At 37.6% G+C, this 20,334-nt stretch overlaps 1 protein-coding gene across 4 annotated transcripts in view; it reads left to right on the forward strand.

Moving 5' to 3' along the window:
* Positions 1–20,334, forward strand: part of LOC117604387 (tubulin monoglutamylase TTLL4) — a 119,504-nt gene that overhangs the window by 3,866 nt on the left and 95,304 nt on the right. Inside the window, exon 1 of one of the 4 annotated variants that reach the window (XM_034324368.2) lies at positions 18,708–18,875. The exons of the other annotated variants lie outside the window; for them this stretch is intronic. The gene's annotated coding sequence lies outside the window, so the exon portion shown is untranslated. Of the gene's footprint in view, positions 1–18,707; positions 18,876–20,334 lie in introns of those variants that run through there. 4 annotated transcript variants of the gene reach the window in all.

The following is a 20,334-nucleotide window of genomic DNA, read 5'->3' on the forward strand; positions in this document are numbered from 1 at the left end:
TTATGAAAAGGATGTGATGAATCGTTTATTACGATTGTCGTGTGGGCGCCGGGTCTCCTCTTCGGGACGGGGGGGGGGGATGGGCAGGGACAATAGTCCACGCGATAATTAACCGTCCTTCGTTTCGTAGGCTCTTTTGCTTTTCTTTTTCTTCTACGACGTTTCGAGGAGCTCGTTTGTTACAACGATGAAAGACCGCGGTTACCATTCTAGGCCTTTGTATTTTAATTGCCGAGCAACTAGTTGGCTAAGCTGGGTCTCGCGCGTTTCCGTCTACTTGTTTCGGGAAGTAATAATTAGGTTGTAAAATGGGATTATATCATTCGGGGATTATATTGCCAGGTCGGAGGATTAGAGCGTACGCTACGCTGAATTATGAAGAGGGGATACTTTATTGAAACGCAGTTCAGCGCAAATTGTTATTTGCTCCAAATAAATTGACTCCGTTATGAAATCGAAAATACTTATGACGTTTCAAAATTTCTGTCAATTACTGACACCTGTGCTCCCAATATTTAATTGCAATCTTCAAATTAATTAGATTTTGTATTAACTTTTAAACGGCGGACAATGGAGAGAGGCAAATTAAAAAATAATCAATGGCGGACCATGGAGAGAGCCATTATAATGATAAGCTTACTACTGGATTATAAATTGCAAAGTTTAGAGTTGCCAAAAGGTGCTCTTATTATGGAATTGGTAATTCTTTTCTGCCGAAGTCACGGAGCCATGAAATTCCAGTTGGAATCTCAAACGGCGCCGCAATTACACGTAACAGCCAGCCGAAAGTGATTTCCATGTCTCGTTCTCGATGCTCGAACGGCAACGAGTACACATAACCGCTCGAAAGTATCCTCGTACGTAAATGAAAATAATTTTAGGTCAGTCTTAAACGAGGATTCAATTTCTAACGTGTATGATTTGTGATCACCCGAATATTTAGGAACGATTAAAAATGTTCACCCGAGGCGGTTCGGTCGTTGTCGAAAATCGTTGGAAAGTAGCCCGGAGGAGTATTCGTAATACCGAGGTTTAATTTCTCGAAGATCCTCGTAAAACCGTTCCCCGCTTCGGATAGTCATCGTACGGAATGAATATCTCCGATACGGTTTACGTGTACATCCTGTCTGTTGCTGGAAGCACTTCCAGATACTAATTTCGTCGAAGCTTTTGCTGAATTATATCCTTCCCGGTTCGCCTCTTTCCAATCCCTTCTCTATCCTTCTCCGTCAAGCTTTTCTTTTTTCATAACCTCCGTTCGTTTCTTCCTGCCAACCCAGCTCGCTTATTTCATCGCGAGTAGGGGCACTTAAACATCGTTCGCACCGAATAATTACGCGCGTCAGCTTCATCCTTCTTCTTTACCCTGTCTCAAAGTTCCACGTCCCGTCCGGCCGCCTTCTTCTTGCTACCGCGACTTTACGAGCCATCCTTCTTCATCCCTGCCTTTCTCAGGCTTCCTCTTTTTTCCCCTGTTCCTTCAGGCCGGCCAATTGCACGTGTCCTTAACGACGCCGCCACCTTCACGTAGAGCTTACGTGATCCTCAGATAACTCGAATCTCCTCTTCGTTTTACCCCTTTTTCTCGCCTCTCTTCGATTCGCTTTTCCCTTCTGCTCGATGGAATTAAATTAGATCGACGCGAGGAGGATTGAATCCGGCTCGCAATGATACGTCTCTTTAATGGAATATTTTCATCTTTAAAGAATTTTTGAAATTCGATATAAAAATCATGGTATATCGCGGTGTCTGAGCTCTGCGGAGTTTGCTTCGATTGTTCAGCAGGCTCTTCGCGTGTAACAATATACATTGCAAGGTTTCCTGGGGCAAAAAATGAAAATGAAAAACCTTGGATAGATTCAAGGAAGCCTTTCGCGTGTTTAATAGCGAGTAACCGTATCGCCGATGCACTGTAGGGCATTGATAAACTCTGATATGATTTCATGACAGGAAAGTATCTTAAAATAGCGCTTATGATACATCAATTTAAAGCTTAAAGTTTCATAAAAATGGTTGCATAAAGATTTCAATAATATTCTTAGTACAAAATGAGTGAGCTATAGATATCATCAAAGTAATAATTTTTATATATTAAATTGTTGTATAAAATTTAGGTTCTAGCAAATTTTAATTACATTTTAAATTTTAAATCGATATATCACAAGTTAAATTTCATTACTGTTCATTTACAATAGTTTATATTGAAGATAATTATGTCCCACGAGGACTATCGTAATATCATTGACAGTTCATTAAAAAGGAAACCGAATGAGACTTAATGCAGCCACGTGTCGACTTGATTCCAAGTCAGCTTCCTCTCACGTGCCGTTCATTGTTCGCTGTTTTTGCACGATCTGGCCGGGCAACACGAACTTCCGACTGTGTTGGTGGAATAATATAAACTTAATTCAATGCCTCTGTTAGTCCACGTGCACTGTTACACGCGTTAGAACGCGTAAGCCAGCACGTGCTGAAACGATGCACGGATTAACCGGAAGTGAGTGCAGTCAAGAGACAGACTCGCGAGTTGCATAATATTTCTTGCAGAGCTATTCAACAGTAAAGGAATAAATTTATTTATTTATTTTTGTACAAAACATACAATAATATTGACTTAAAATTAAATGTATCATTTTTAAACAAAAGAGTTTCATATATTGGGGTTCTCTCCATGGTCCGCCGTTCGAACGTTTATAGAAAATCGAATTCAGACCTAAATGCTAACTATTATTATATATTAGATTCACTTATAATATCCTTTATAAAGCGTGTCATTTTAACGAGGAAACACGTGCGAGGTTAACAAATTTTCTCATCAGTTTTCCCATGTTTCGTGTACACTTATCGAGTATCGCTTATGAGGATAGGAAGGGGGGCTTATTAGCAAGTACATCAGCTGTTCGTGAACATATGTCGCGAGCCGTTTGGCTCGTGCCAACGAAATCATGATCCCCTTTCTCCCCTATCTCGAATATCAACCCCTGTGACATCGGTTCGCACGCGTCGATTTCCTTCGTAATATCGAAGGGGCTTTTATAGGGGTTTTGTCAAAAGATAACAACCGGATGCTTCTAATAACTCCTCCTCGTGAGAACTTTTTTGTCTCTGGCTGAAACATTGCCTAATTTGATCCTCAATGTGTCATCCTTTGTTTGAACTAAGAATTGATAGTATAGATTTAGGTGTAGATTTTGGAATTAAAATTTAATAATAACCATTTGGTTTATTTAGATTATCTGTACACAGATAAATATTAATATAATACATAGATTTGAAAATTGGAAAGAAAATTGAGTTTTTTTGAAATTTTATGCTTCTGAGCTCCTAAGAAATTAATTAAATTCTCAAATTTGATTATTAAAACTGTAAAGAAAAATTCTTTTTGCATGATGCCGAGGATCAGATATCAGAAAGGCATACCGCAGCTACATTGTATCTGGAACCCTTTGAAAGTCACGATCCCAAAAAAGGTAGACAAGGTATACATCTTAAATATTATGGTGGTTCATCAAGGGCTTATTGGCGTTACGACCATGACGGTTATGGCACGAAAAAGTTCACATTGTATGTTCAGGTTTTATATTCCTTGTTTCTTAGCTGCTGTTTCGGTTGGATCATTAATATTTTTCATTATACTGCCTTGACGTTCATTAAGACGATGCTGTTAGGATCAGGGACAAATGGTATGCAAATGTTGAAGGGTCTCGAAGAGAATAGAGAAATGCATCTTCTTTATTATCTTCTAACAACGTTTCTCGAACAAAAAATTTACAATCTCTTGTTGGATTCTTTGAGAAATACTTATCATAAATTCGTACCAGATGAAATTATAATTAAAATCTAAGGGAAAATCGTGTATTTTTAATTTTCATATTATTACAGAGCTATGTAAATCAATTTTAATGCAAGGGTAGTGCAATTTTCATTTCAAATTCAATTCTGTGATTGCAATATTGTTTCCCGTTAACCATAATTTCATCTGCTTCAAGGAAATACCACTTAGAACGTAAACACAGGGCAGTTCCTTTTCGAATAATAGAATGTTCCGTTAATACAATTTACCGAAGATCGAGATTGTGTTATAAATAATAGAGATTAGAAAGGTATCGGTTCCATTTTAAACAGAATTCCATGTTTATGACATTCCGGTATCATTCTCGATTTAAATAAAATCCCTGTTGAATATAAATACATGATGGGCCGGATTAACTTAATTTCTTTTATCTTAAATTAACCCTTCTGGATCTGGCGTTCCATCAAACCGATGGAAATTTTATTACACATAAATTGTTATAACTTTCAAGGTTCTCACAGTACTTGATTACAGTTAGAATTGTTAATTATTGTATTTCAATATTTAACTCTTGGACAGCGGACCATGGAGAGAGTCCCAGGCTTCACTGTTAAAGGGTTAAGTTCCTTAACAATTTTAGTATTCAAAATAGCCGAAGTTATATAGAAATTTTCTTTATCATTAAAACTGAATATGTGGAGTACGATATAGAACTCTGTATTTTAATTAATTTTCATTTTGTGAGATGGTACCTTTGAAAAATACCTACAAAAATGAGACGCTATTAACCCCACGGGTTCTCTACAATTATAAAGCAAAAAATTTGCAAAGAAAGCCACTTTTGTTGAAAGCACACTGATGAATACACTGACATATCCTGACACGTAATATTACTGAACGTTAAGTGGTTAAGACCTGCTGCAAAGAGTGAAGGGTTAAAAATTGCAACAAAAACGGTACATGTTATGGAAGTGGTTTCCTGTACGAATTCAGAGGCAAACACTCGTCTGTTGGTTGGCTTTAGAGGAGCTGAAATTTGCATGCGGTGCCGTTAACATCTACCGGACCTTCTGACCTACTGTTCGAGGCAGAGTAACCATGAAGAACAAGAGAATGAAAAAGAGAAGGAGAAGTGAGAGCATTCTCACGGAATGTCGAGTTCACCTGGCGTTGTGTGCACACACCGTGTGTGCACTTCGCTCTATTTAAATGGCCTTTTCTGCCCCCTTCGCCCTCCCTTTTCTTTCCTCTTTCTTTTTTTTTTTTTAATTGAACGTTACCTCGTGGCACGTGCTCACAATACCGACACACGTCATCGCTTCCGTGTACGGAACACGACCTCGCTCCGCTTCCTCAGTGTCTTCCGGTTAAACCTGAATAGCTTGACTTCCTTCCTGCGACCTTCGCGACCTCCTTCGATCAAAATACAGGAGGCCCTTTCTTATAAGGGTACAGGAATTTTTGGGTAATCGAATATTGAAATAATTAAAATTTGAAGAAGAAAATATTATTTGGAATAAAAGTCTTAGCAGAAATGACCATAGCGAAAGGGTTAATAGTATATTTCATTTTGATTTTTAATATTATTAATGGGGTAGTTTTCTCGATACCATACTTTAGCATTTTCGGTCTTTTAATTATTTTAAAAATAAAAACAGAATTTTTCGATATAGGAAGTTCTGTTAGTTTGTTTCGAAAGGTATAAAGATTGACACCGATTTGATGAAATATAAAAGGTACCGTAAGGTAGTGTTTATGGTATATTAATTTGGAGTTTAAGATTCAACGAAAATGACTACGCAAGCCCTTTATTAACGTTTTTAATATGGAATGGCTAATAATGAGCGATTTCGAAACGTGTAAAAGTTCACTTATGGCATATTAATTTGAAGCTTAACGCGTTGAATACCGCAATGAAAATGATCGTATACGGAATGGCACTCTAAAATTGCAATTATTCAGAGTACGATACTTTTATTTTTCAGTTAAACTTTTCATCCGATACCTTGTGTAAGCGACGTGATATTAATGCTACTTTAAATTTTCTTTTTCATCATCAAATTTTTGGTTATAGGTCATTGCATTCACTCGTGGTTCAAGATTAAATTAAATCTTTGTATTTAGAATAATTTTTCACTAATTGTAAAATGTGTTTTATATCAACTGAATATATAATAGTTAGATAGGAATTAAATGGCCGGGCAATGTGAGAAGGTTTTACCACGTGCTTTGGGTCACAGGTAACAGCTAGGTAGAATCGTTTATTGATTATATCAGACATTCGATGCTTAGTTCCATTGTTCATATTGTATTATTTAAAATCAATATTAGTGACGAGTCTATAATTTCTCAAAGGTTCATTTAAAGAAAAATCAAATTTTAAAAAAATTTCATTTTTAGGCTAATCAGGGCTAATTAGAGATGCAAAAGTTTTAGTATTCTTTGTAAATTTTTATTTTAAAGTATAATAGCATTCAATGATTTTCTTCTCCTTATGTTATTTTAAAATATCTAGAATTAATTATATTCTCTATCAAAAAATTTTTTCCCAAGAAAATAATAAATTTGAATCGCAAGTTCTTTATAATATAATTTTCCAAGTGTCGAAATCGGTTTCGAAATCTCTCAACACGATATCAGTACGATGTTAAAAAAAGGAACAGACTTATGCAAATAAGAAAATCAGACGTTTCGACAAGAGAATGCAGATGAACCGGTGTCGCGATAGGAGTTAAAATCGGCAAAGGAGCGAGGGTCTCGGCTATGGCAGGGCGTCTTGAAAAGGGGGAAGTGGCCCCGATAGGAGCCCAAAGGGGTCCTTTGTGGGGTCTTAGGCTGAAGATTGCGCACGTGCTCGGTTTTCCCACGCGTATAGCACGCAGCCGGTCCCCGTTGAAGGGGAGAACAGCCAGGCTGAAAAGGGACAGGGCGCATTGTGTCGAGCACGGGTCTGAGACACTGGAAATTAAGGGCTTTCTCCTTTGCACCCACGGTAAACGATGACCAATACAAATTGCCGGTAGCCAAGTAATAAAATCCATTAATTTTCCTTCTGGAAAATCTTGCAATAATATTATCAATTTATTTAACAAATCAAAATTTGCCTATATAAAAAGGAGCATCGCTTTAAAATGTAATATTTTTTCCTTGAAAATTTTGCTGTTAAAATGCAAAGAATTATGGTTTTTGAAGGGTCCCAGTTATTCGATGGTAGATTAGGGTGGATTTTTCTTCGACCTTCTTCGTGACGCAGCTTTCAGAAATGTTAGCAGGGACCACCTACGCTGGACGTGTCCACAGGTATACTTGATAGACGTGGCTGTTTCTTATCCCGAAATTCCAGGAGGGCTGACTCACGTTTCTCATAAGTTTCTTCGAAATTGAGACGAGACCCTAGAAGGAAGTCATCGCGATGACTGTACAGAACCCGTCTGCGTTTCGTCCACAATTATGGACCGTTGTTGAAATTCTCATAATTTTGCAAATTTTTTCAAATTCAAAAATCAGCCTTCTGTTCTATTTATCTCCTGAAGCTTTTGTAATTTTATAAAAATCATTCCTGATGGAAGGTGCATCGCGACGGGCGCGTAAAAAGGTGTCGCCGTGTCGCCGTGTTGATTTCTTTTTAATCGAGCCGGAAGCCGTGTTAAGGGACGGCCGTTAATTGGCGTTTGCCTCCTCGGTCATCGAACAAAAATATGTACAAGCAGGCTGGATACTTGTAAGCTTCTTACGACACAACCCGTACATCTACGCACACATACGTTTCTACCTGGTTCGCCACGAAAATATACGTGATCGGTGTGCCCCCACGTGCGTGTGCACACGAATGAATGGCGCTGCCGGGCGGAGAAGGCATCGCATCTCTCGTTTCTGGACTCCGAGATCTAACTACCACCTGCCTCATTTTCCCACGAGCTCCGAGCGAACCTCTCGAATACCGATGAGATAGACGAGGACGAGCCTTGCCTCGTTCCTACACGAACAGAAACTCGAAGGACAGCAGCGATGCTGAAAAGGGAGCCACTCGCAAGGAGCGAAAGAAAAACAGGGTCAAAGAGAAACAGGAACAGCGAAGGGAGTGAGCTACCTTCGGTTGACGGAAGAAGAAAAAGTAGATGGGCGATCAGGATACACGGTCAAAGGGGTTCACTGTTTTCAAGGGTTGGAAAAATGAAATTTTTTGACTTTCTGTTTGATTGTGTAAGGATTAAGGGAGATGGATGAAGGAGTTACAGGAATTAAATTCTTTCACTTTTTATTTGCTTGGGAAAATTAACGATGATCTTTAGAGGTGTTTGGTAATATTTCAAGAAAATAGCCTGAAATTGTGAAGATGAAAGTTGATTAACAATTTAATGGAAAGGGAATAAATTTGTTTAGGAAATTAACGATGAAATATTTTTAGAGGTGTTTGTTAGTATTTTTAAGAAATAGTCTAAAGTTGTGAAGATGAAAAATAATTAATAATTTAATGGAAAGGGAATAAAGATGGAGGTAGTGGAGAAATCATAGGGAAATTGAAAGAAAGGAAGAGAGGAGAGAGGGATACTCGTATACACGTGTGAGCACGTGTGTGAAGAAGGGCGGTGGAGGGAAGGACACGGAGGACTCGTGAGGATCCTTCGAAAGCGGGCAGGTAGAACACGTGCTGGCACGAGGTGAGTCAGACTCGCGGGAATATCGAAACACGATCTCTTCTCTCTTGCTTCTCTCCTTTGTCTTCCGCTCGATTGCTTTTTTCTCCTTCATTTTGGGTTTCCGCGAGAAATCTGCGAAACGTTTTTTGGGAACCGCTGATCGACCCATCGATGGATACGGTTGAGGCACGAAATTTCTTGCAATTAATAAGGGTAACACTTTTCAAATTTATTGTATTTTCAAACATGTATCATTAGTCATCCTTCAAGCTTCTATTATTTTTCAAATTTTCATAGAAAGTATAAATTCTTATTTTTTAATGCAAGGTTCATTTAGAAAAAAATCCATTTTTTGTTTAAATTTCATATTAGGCTAATTAGGGCTAATTAGGGGTACACAAGTTTCTTTGCACATTTTTATTTTAAATTGTAATTTGATGATTCTTTTTCTTCTTATATATTTTATTTCTCATTAAATAGATGATTCTTGTTTCTTAATTTCATATTGATTGACTAATTTTGCATGATGGGATTTTTAAAATTCATAAAAAGTATGTTTTTATTTTTTGATATCTGTTATTGATATCTAATTTTTCTTGTTATCTCGTACTCGATAATTTTCAAATGGACGAGTTTACGAGATTTTTAATAATTTTTTTATTTGCTTGGTTCAAAATTAATAAAAGTATATCTGCGTAATAATATATCAGTTTTGTACGCAGGTATTCTTTCTTCTACTATATTTTCATTTTTTCTTTTTTAATTGATATGTGATTTAGAATTATTCGTTGATATCATTTGAATCTGAAACATGTGTAATGAAAACAGGGATGAAAATTTGTTGAACAGTGTGTTATCAAAGAGAGGATAATTGAAGGGAAGTGAGTAGACGGGAATTGCTGTTGCCCGAATCGGTATCTTCGAATTAAAGTCGCACTACGTTACATACTCGGAATCAGAACTCTCTTTTGATTCTTATCGTTCTACAACCCGCCATTGATAGGTATCTGATTCATACGGGTCTTACGAATCGTTAAGATGCTCCCTTTCGATTCTTTGCAAAACATACTCTCCGCTTTCACATTTGTACACTCGCAATCGTATATAAATTCGATTTCTACATCTGAGAATATGTACTTCCTTTTGGACCACTTGGGATCTTTTCCTTGGCGGATAATTAAAGGGATAATTAATTAGGATAATGAATTAGAGGATTAGTAATGATTAGTATCGAGTGAGTCTTAAAATGAAAACTATAATTTTTGAAAGGTTCATTTAGAGAAAAATAATTTATTTTGAAAATTCGATAATTAGACTAATTATGGGTGTAAAAATTTTTATTTTAAGGTATAATTTTTTTTAAGTATTTCTTATTAAATTCATGATTTCTTATTCCTTAATTTGATATTGATTGGCTAATTTTACATATTAAAATAACTCCATAAAAAAGAACGATGTACGTGAACGATAAGAGAAGCATGATGTGCATAAACAAGTGCCACAGGGGTTAATAAAATTTGACAGTTATGAAAGAAAACGCCAGTGGTCGTTCGCTTATTTATTCATGAAAATGCTAATAAATTTGGAATTACTTACTGGAAAATTGTTGATCGCGATTCTTTAAATTGTACCCGCGTTGCTTTCTTCGCTTTCACATTTGCAGCTGCTTAAAATCTCGAATGCTGTAAACACATTAATTATCCCTTAACTAACCCGCGTAATAAATAATCGCCGAATGTCGCGAGAATGAAAAGAAAGTTCCTTGAAATTACTTTATTGTAGTATTTGTTCCTTCAAGAGTTACTTTGATACAGTTAAAAATAAGGAGATACAATTTTGTAAAATTTGATCGAGACAAATGATTTCAATTTCTTACCAATTCATTGCCTGGCAAAAGTTACAACCGTTTTGGCAAAACGCGAATGAAAATAAAAAATGTTATTTGATGCATCGACTGTCAGGGAGCAAAATCTTTCGTTCAGAGTGTAATGTGTGGCCATGTTGGTTACATGTATCGTAGCCAGTAGTGATTAATTACTTCGTACACACCAGGACTAATTATTCGTGATGCAATTGGTATGCAACACGTCCTGCTTGTCATCGTCACTTAACATTAATTCGACGTTCTTGTTATTGCTACGTGATTGAGTTTTGTAACACATTTCGTTAACGAACAATTTTAATAAGCTTCAAATTTTTTTTTCTTAACAGAATACAAGATAATTTTTGAAATTTTAAATGATTGTCAAAAATACTTTATTTTTGTCACTGCGATTCCCAATATTATACAATTTTTCAAAAAACCGCTAGTAGAAATTCTGAAATAATTTTTGAAAATTTTTTTTAATTAACTCAGAAATTAATAAGAGTAGTAGAACCGTTTCAATAATGATTGTCCTAATATTAACAAAATGACACATCAGCTTCTTTGTGTTTGTTCATTATTAATTGATCCTGTTTTGTACCGGAGCTCCACATGGTGGCTTTTAGACGTGATTTCACGAGCGGCTTGACACAAAGCCACATTCATGATTCCCGCGTTCGTCCCGTGTGAAACGGTCGGAAGTAACTCTGAGGTTTGTCTCTCGAAAGTTTCTGACGCACGTGTTATCGGCGCCTTTTAGACAGTCCCTTTTCGAGGATCACAAAGAGTCCTTTCATTGCCTAATTAGGATGCTTTCGAGCCACTTATACGTGGCGAATGTCCCTCTTTGACACCGGCTGCCTGCCTATATTACTGTTTTCAGACTGATTAACGAGTTGGGAAATGTGAGCTTCACGGTCGTTCAACTGCTTCCGTCACCATTTTCATGGGTTCCTGTTACCAACCGTATGATTGTTGCAATTTCTCTTATTTTATTGTCAATACGAGACAATCATTCCATAGCTATTTCATGTGTAATTCCTTTCGTAATTACAATTTTTATTTAAATTATGTTTTGTAATCTTTCTAAAATAAAATACGTATTCCCACCACTTTTTATTTTCAGGAAATTTCCCATCATTAGAATATTTCAGTATTCCGTTAGAAGTGTGTCCCGTTAGCACAGAAATGATTAACTAACACCACCATGAATTCTTCTTTCATTTGAAATATGAAAGAAATACCGTTTCATCTCGCTTAGAATAGTCAAATATCTTTATAGAAACACGTGTCGTAACATCATTATACCTGGTTTGGCTACAAATAAAGTATCATTAGTCCCATAGACTGGTGTCCATCACAATGATAATACTGTTTCAAAAAGAAGAAAGAAGTTCTATAGTACAATATTTATTTTTTATTATAATCATTGAAAATAAGATATTCTACATTTTAATTTTGGTTCAATTTTCTTGAAAATACTAGTCTTCTTATTTTTATATTTATCTTATAATTATTTGTTGTTAAATTAATAATATTTTCATATTTTGCAATGGATAAAATTGACGCATTCGCTGGAAATCGCGGCTTCCTTATTCGCCCCGAATGCGGCTTCTTAGCACGAGCCCCCCATAAACGTAACAGGATCCCATACGGGTGTTCCTCGGTCCGTTTCTTGTGCGGCTACGTTCCCACACTTTCTGCCCCATTGAAACGTACACCAGAAGAATTCACCCCTATACATACCACGAGGGTGGGACCTAGAAAGCTTGGAACCCATAGAAATTAAAAAGCACCCCCCTTTCAGGAAGTCTTTCAGTTGAAGCGTGCAATGCACGAGCTGGACACGAAATTGAATGAACCGAACCGTTTCCGCATTTTCTAAACTTGACCCCGATACAACGGAAATTCTTTTGCTTCCCTATTTCCATCTCTCTCCTACGAAAATACGGAAACATCCGAGAAAAGGATTAACTAATGAAAACATTGAATTTTTATTTGTTTATTCATTTTATCAGACATTGAATTTCACAGGAATCTAAAAAATTTGCAATTGTATATAAAGGATAACTTTGACAGGAACATGGCGGCGCATTTGCATTTACTCGTTCGGAAAAGTCTTTTGCGTTCCAACGGGGGGTGCGTGCAGGTGTTCCAGGAAAATTCAAACCGAAGTAGAGGTGCACGTGTGGCGTGAACACCCACCGTTCCATCAACAGGTAGTCGTCCAGTCTCGTCAGGAATCTATTTACGGCAACCCCTCCTTTATATTCGAAGGGGAGGAAAGACCGTTAGGGTTGCGGTGAAAAGGGGGATGATATTCTGTTACTACGTATGCATATGCAAATTACCATACTCCGGTTATTGACTTACTACCCTGTGGTGTTTGTATTAGTTGGATACACAGGAAACGTCGAATCTTCGTTAACTGTAATAATATCGATGTTTATTATTTGGAAAATTTAAAATAAATTTTATGTAGCATTCATCTATAAATTTTAATAGAGGTTCTAATCTTTGGAAAATTTCTCAGCTTGCTTTAATTTGGAAATCCAGGTAATCAAGATTAATGGTACCAGGCTCTATCCTCAATGGATTAACCCTTTCACTGCAAAATATTTCCAGCTAAGTGGAAATATTTTCGAAAGGGTTAATAATTACCTGTTACGTACCAGGATTGTGAGAATCCTATACCCTTAAAATTACAGTGATTAGAGGGTTAATTATTATTGCCCATTACTTCTTGAATCTAAATAGGAATTTCCATATATGGAAACAGGTAGAGAGGGTAGATTGCACGTGGTCGCCACGAGGTTTGACAACCCTCGTCGCTGATTAATCTCCGGGTCTTACATTTTTAAAGAGGGCTGTCGAGGGGGATGCTGGTCACGCGAGGAGAAATCGCGAAGGGTTCATCCGAGAAGTTTAACACACCTAGTCGCGAATAAGTGTGCGCGGCGCGCATTTAGCGCCTGGAGGCTCTTTCACGATGCACGCTTATGCGAAGATATCGGCAGCTGGCCTGGAATCGTGAGAGACTCGGGCAGATGGCCTGCCCTGAAACTCCTCCACGGCGCTCGCGTGTACGTGCACACGACCACTAAGGATTCCTGCACGCCTTCCTAAGGAAGGAACCACCGAGGATGTTTCCCACGGACTCCTGCAGCCTCTCATCTGCCGTATTACACGAATGTGCCCTGGATTCCCTCCCTTCTTCTCTTACCTCTTTCTCGCTCCACCGTACGGTGAGGGGGAAGGTCTCTCTACCCCTTCTTGATTCATCGATAGGTTCCGTCTTTTCCTTGAAACGGTTATTCCGCCCGTCCGTACTTTTTCGTATTCTTAATTGTGGCTCTCTTCATGGTCCGTCGTACGAGGGTTAACAGTTTCAGTTCCCGCGCGCAATTTTCGGAAAATTAGGGTTATTAGTTCAAATTGTTGGATGCAATTTTAGGAAAATTGAGAAAATTGGGACTGAATTTTATAAAATTAAATCAACATTGTGGCTCTCTCCATGGTCCGCGCTCCGTGCAATTTTAGGAAAATTAGGGAAACTTGAAATTTAATTATATTCATTTTTTCCTAAACACATCGATGAGTTATTTACACCTCGAATGACTTGTCTGTTGCAACAGAAATTCTAAGTGACGATGCATAATAAATTAGAGCAGTAGGTGTTAATCGAAACCTGTTGCATCGCAGGGAGCGTATGTGGCCACGCGTGAACACGTGGGCTCGTGCAGGAGAGCGAGGAATTAAGTGGGTGGCTAAGATTGCCTCTCATTTACCCCTTTCGCTCTTCAACTTATCACTCTTCTACCGGAACATTTTGCACCATCATATTCCATTTTATTTTTCCATACAAATTTTTCACCTGCTACCCAAAGAATCAACCCAGTCCCCAGCCTTTCACTCGAATAATTAATTCGAAAATGAAATTCATGAAAAAGCTAGGAGATTGACGCGTTCGTTAAGTAATTGAAGGGTAGCTAATGAAAATCCCGCGGATAATTATCGTCGCTCGCGGTGCTTTTAATCAACGTCTGACAAACGTTATTTATACAAGAGAGATAGTAGCTTCTGTTTCATTTAATAGGGAATAAATGATTCTGGGAACGTGTTATTTTATCGAGACTGCAGTCACTGTTCCGTTCCACGATGCTAATAAAAATTTATATCGAACCGTACGGCGAACGTGTTCGTTAATTAACTTTGAACGTTTCGAGGATGCTAGGAATAAAAACAGGTATCATAGATTAATATCAATAGCAAGTCTCTGTCATGTTTGATAAAGAGATATCTCGATGTTGGTTCAATTTGCAATAAATTTCGCAACCGTTTCGCGGAGACTTACCTTCGGACGAAAGTATCGAATAAACTTCATAACTTGTGATTGAATATTAATGATTTCTCGATCTTGAATTATGTTTTCTTTTAAATATAGGATTACTCGTACGGTGAAACTGGTTTCGCATTTATATTTTGATCAAACACAAACATAATGATAATTAAATTGACTTTAATTTGAATCCTGACACAGAAGGGAGTAAGTTACATCGTGTTCCTTGCGATACGTCCTTGGAAATGAACACCCAGGAAGAGAAATTTCCTTTCTGCATGGTTTAACATTTCTTAACTGAAGCTGTTACATGAACTTCACTCGTAAATTTATGTGTCCAGTTCTACCGAACTCGCAGCTTTCTCAAGTGACAGACATGGAAAGACTGTGTTCATGAATTAGGTAATGGCAATATTAGATTTTTTGAAAAACTCCAGGAACAAGCTAAATAATATTTTAATTGTAATTAGGTTGTACCTAGAGAATTACTTCTATAATTATTAAAAAAATTAATTTAGATATTTATTATAAAATTAACAGTTTCGAATAAATTATCTAGGGTAGTAGCAATATTAGATTCCTTCTGAAATTTTAGCAACAAGCTTAATAATTTTCAAATTTTAATTAGACTGTACTTCAGTCTACGAATTAATACTATAATTATTAAAAAAAATTCATTAAAATATTTCTTATTATAATTGACAGTTTCGGGTCGCCGTGTCTAAGCTTCACTCGGAATAAAATAGTCTAAGGATATCATAATTTTCTCCATCTATCTCGTTTCACCGCACCTGACAATTCGGCTGCCGGTCCACACGTGGTCCCCGGTAAACAACGGAGCACTTAGCCGTCTGGGTGTTTTGAAAGGCGAGCTCCCGTTCGAAAAAGCGCGGCAAAAGGGCGCGCGTGCACGTGAGTGCACGTGGCCGTCCTTCGTCCTGGTCCTGTTGAAGCGTGTGATAGCTCGTGTATGGTCTTTTCGGGCGGGCACGTTGAAAGAGGGACGCCGTGGGTCGGAGGGGACGCGTTACGGGACGGCGAGGCGCATCCTTCGTCTTTTCTCCAGGCTCTCCCACAAGGTGACGCCGATGCCTCGGGACTGTGGGAATTCGGGACATGTGCGTGCCTGCACACGCCGTGCTCGTGGTCCGCACACACGAGGGGGGAAATCTCTCATGGTGTTTGGAAAGAGAGGAGGAGGAAAAAAAGAAGGAAGGGGGAAGACCGGACCTATGCTTGCTGTCCGCGGCACGTCGGCCGCCATAAGGCAAGGAATCCATGGGAATATCGAGCATGTGCATCGGGCAGCTCGTGTGCTGCACGAGTTATGGGGTGGCTCGCCACCCTTATTTCTTTTCTTTTCTTCGACTTCGCCTTCCTTATATGGGATTCCGTGACCTGGTGCATTCGGCCATCTCCCGAACACGTGGATCCTTAGGGTACCAGGGTGGCTCGCCCTTCTGTCCTTCCGACCCCCCGTGGTCGCCGCGTGTCGACTCGTTGACTTGCCTCCCTTCGTGTTCTTTTTTCTTCTCTTTTTTCTTACGGGGTAAGCTTGTTAGGTCTTATGATTTGTACTATTTTTATATTGATAGCTGGAGTAAAATTAACCCTTTGAACTTTGTATGTCAGACTGGAGATGACGTTATAAATTTTCTTGTAAAACTTATATTTCTTTCATAAAAAACATTAAATTTCACCGTTGTATAATAATTTTCTTAATTTGATTTAAAATAAATACAAATTGAGGCGCAACAACATAGAAAAGAAAGGGTTAATTACACTATAAATTTGCAGTTCTCTATTTTTATTCTTCTAAAAAAAAAATATTCTAAATTAACGTATCTGTATTAAAATATTACCTAATGTCAATTGATATTTTTGAATCATTCAAATAGAACACTGGCATGTGCTCTTGAATTTCTGCTGAAGAGTCCACCGATTGTCTTGCCAGTTTTCATGGGTCACTCATTCTCGTTCATCGAGGTACATGATACTCTGGCGCGTTTCCAAATACCACGTTTTCTACCAGAGATCTTTTTTTATATGGCTAAATATAATGCCACGAATGTGCCACGTTGCACAGACACTGATCATTCTTCAGATTTCTCGTTCGATCAAGCGGAGCAGGGAATTCTATCAGAAAATTGATCCCTATCTTCGATGATCGATATCGCATCACGTGTAATTTTTCTCTATTTTCCAATATCATGGATTCTTCAATCAGATAACCAATTTCCTTTATCACATAGAAAGTGGATCGTTATATCTTATCAAAAAGAAACAGAACGAAGATTATATGATAACATACTCTTACATATTTTTATTTCATTTTTACTTTGAGGTCTACGATTCATTTTACAAAATACAAAATTTTTAAATTATCTCCTGTTAAAAAATTCATAAATCAGAACAAGGATTAAAGAAACTTCGGTACATTTTGGACCATTGTTGGTTCTGGACACCAGTGCCCTCTCGGTAACCGCCTTACAACTACAATAACTTCCAAAAAATAATTCCATGTGTGCTGTAACATTGAAGTGCCGTTGAATAAGCATGCAATATCGCGTGATTGAACACGTAGCATCCAGTGCCTGAGTAGCAACGTTAATTACACATGCATAGACCGAGGGATGATCAGCATTTCACGTATCTTCGCACAAAGTATCATGTAGGTTCTCTTACAAATACTTGCACGATTCAATGTAGAAAAAGCAATCAACTCGAATGATACTGAAACCTTGTAACATCGACTACAGATACCCTCGTCTACTCAGAGTCGTGATTATTAACCAACGAAATGGTTTCAATCGTTCTCCTTCAGAATCCTCTGCGTTAGATAGAACGATAGATACCACTTTATACCCGATCGAAACGAGGCGCACCTTGGGTCGTACAAGCTTTTCATTATCCTCGCGATCGATGTTTTGCAAATACGGCTTTTATTAAACTAGGATCGAGATCGACGGAGACTAACACTTATCCGAACGTATCCGTGGCTTGTTTCCTTTCACGTGGAGTAATTGGCCTGGACGAGAGGTGGTCCCCGGTATTACTGGAGGATCGTCCGTAGGATGTACGGTCATTAAGCAGGATACACTTTTTTCTTTTACGTTTCACTCGATACTCGTGGCCTTTCGTTACTCATCCATGTAAGGATCGTTGACGGTGAGAGAGGGGGTTATCCGGTGTCCATTCACTCTGTTATCTCCGGCTGGACGGATGCGAGCTGAGGAACCAGAAGACGGTACTTTTTTACTACGAGTCATTCGTTTTGCTACCTCGTTCACGGAGCCACCTGACTCTCGGTTAGTTTGGTCGGCGTAATATTAGCCTCAGACAACTTTTCGGATTAAACCAGCTCACCGATGCCTACGGCCATCGCAATCCTCGACGGAAGTACCGTTCACTTGGACGGAACTGTCCCTCGGTACATGTTAAACCATGTGCGACGAGCGTTGTCTATTTTAAATACTGGAATAGTGGCATCATTTTTAATTACGTAGATAATGTGGAAAATTTTATGTGGAAATGATTGAGTATAGGGTTCTAGAGTAAAATAAGAAAATGGAGCATATAGGTATTTTTTAGGCTCTCTCCATGGTCCGTCATCCGAAAATTAATAATATCAATCATTTGTTAGACAAAATCAAGTCTAATTCCATTGTTAGAATAATGTTTGAACAATTCAATGGTGATTTAATATAGAACCCTAGAGTAAAATAAAAAAATGGAGCATATAGGTATTGGGAGAATAACTTTTTAGGCTCTCTCCATGGTCCGCCATCCGAAAATTAATAATATCAATCATTTGTTAGATAAAATCAAGTTTAATTCCATTGTTAGAATAATATTTAAATAATTCACAAGAATTACCTTGAAGATATACACTATTCCAATGAATAATTTCCTATACATATTTTGAGATATAATATTTCCTTACAAGCTGTCATTGTTTTTGAAACGCTGCATTCCGATTCATTTCACACATTCTCAATGGCAAATAGTAGACAAAGCTATTCAAATGAATTTTCATCGCAATATCTTCGCATTCTAAACATCAGTGTGTATCGCGGATCGGACGCAAACAGTCGTAGCGAGAATGTAAACAAAGCCTTGTAAGACGCGGACACAACAGTTCGTATCTGCAAACGCTTCAGTTATTAAGAGTGACTCGTTGTGTTCGGTTCGTGTGTGGTGTTCATGTATCGGTGATCAGGCGTTTTCTAGAATTTGAAGGTAATTGTAATTACAATTATTGCGTCATAAACGTCCGATATTGAAATTTAGTACGTAGAATTATTTTGAAACTTACAAGAATACAGCATTTCTGTAATTTGATAAATTTTGTCTAAAAAATAAACAATTTGAATGGTGAACATGAATGTCGCAGAAAGGTTTAAGAAATATTCTACCGATCAGGAAATCGTGGCAGAAAAATATACGATGCATCGTTTACTTTCCCATTTATTATGAGCATTCTTACCTGACAATAAAATTCGAAAGAGATTATCGGCGCCTAACAGTGGGTCGCATTTCTTAAAGAAAGCAGGTCAGGCTCGAAACGGTTCACTCGTAAATACGATCGGTTTCTCTCTCGTTAGCCGGTGAATAATCGGCAGGCAGAGTCGAAACGTCGATGAACGACGTGATCGGTACCCGCACGAAGTAATTATCTTGTAATTATATTCGTTGCCGACGAGTTTAAACGAGACGAACGTGACTGCAGGGCTTTTCTTTCGTCGGATGAAAACGCATTGGCCCTGGAAAGATGCTTTCGAAGTGTCTGGTAATTATGTTGACGTAATAAATCGTCGAGTGTCAGGCGAGTCGATCGTAAACAGTCAACGCGAGATACTTCTTTCGTTATTAAATCATTCGAGTGTTGCGTTGAAAAATTTTCACCTACGTCGGCGAGAAACAAATATGCTTACAATAATTTTCTCTGTCGCGATAATTTATGGTTGAGGTTAATTATAATTAATTTAATTAATTCTTGAGTGGTATTGAGATGAAGTGATAGGGGGTGATTTTGAAACCATACCAAAATTTCTATGATATAAATATTCAAATTCATTTTTATGGTATTATAGTAGATTATTATAATATTATAATAGGTATATAGATTACTATAATTAGAATAGGTAATTATTGGAGTAGATATGATAATTAGAAATTAGGTAATACATAATTATAATATTATAATAGATATTATAATATTATGATAGATAATTATCATAGGTATATTGCAATACTATAATATTACAATAATATTTTATTATCTGAGAAATTATTATACGATTATAATTATAGCCAAAAACAGATCAACTATGAATCAATTTTGTCACATCCCTGTTTTTGTGTTTCATTCAAATTTTATTTTGAACACTTTCGCATATTTCATACGAGCATTTTTTCTGTAAAATGCACGTTGTACCTATTTCATATGCAATTATAAACTTTTTTCAATTAATTTTAAGGAACAGTGTACGTTTCCAAGCTATTTGTAATTAATTGTATGATTGATAGCCGCGTGTTACTTTATCTATAACACGTGTAGTTCTCATTAATTGTAAAACTGTGTTATCAACTTGTCAAAGCTTTCATGTACTCGACGGAGAGAACTCGTCCTTTTTTCTCGCATTCCCTATAATTTCAGGTGTTCTGTATGCATGGTCGAATTTATTTTTCAATGGAG

The sequence above is a fragment of the Osmia lignaria genome, chromosome 7, assembly GCF_051020975.1.
Source record: "Osmia lignaria lignaria isolate PbOS001 chromosome 7, iyOsmLign1, whole genome shotgun sequence".
Taxonomy (NCBI): Eukaryota; Metazoa; Arthropoda; class Insecta; order Hymenoptera; family Megachilidae; genus Osmia; species Osmia lignaria.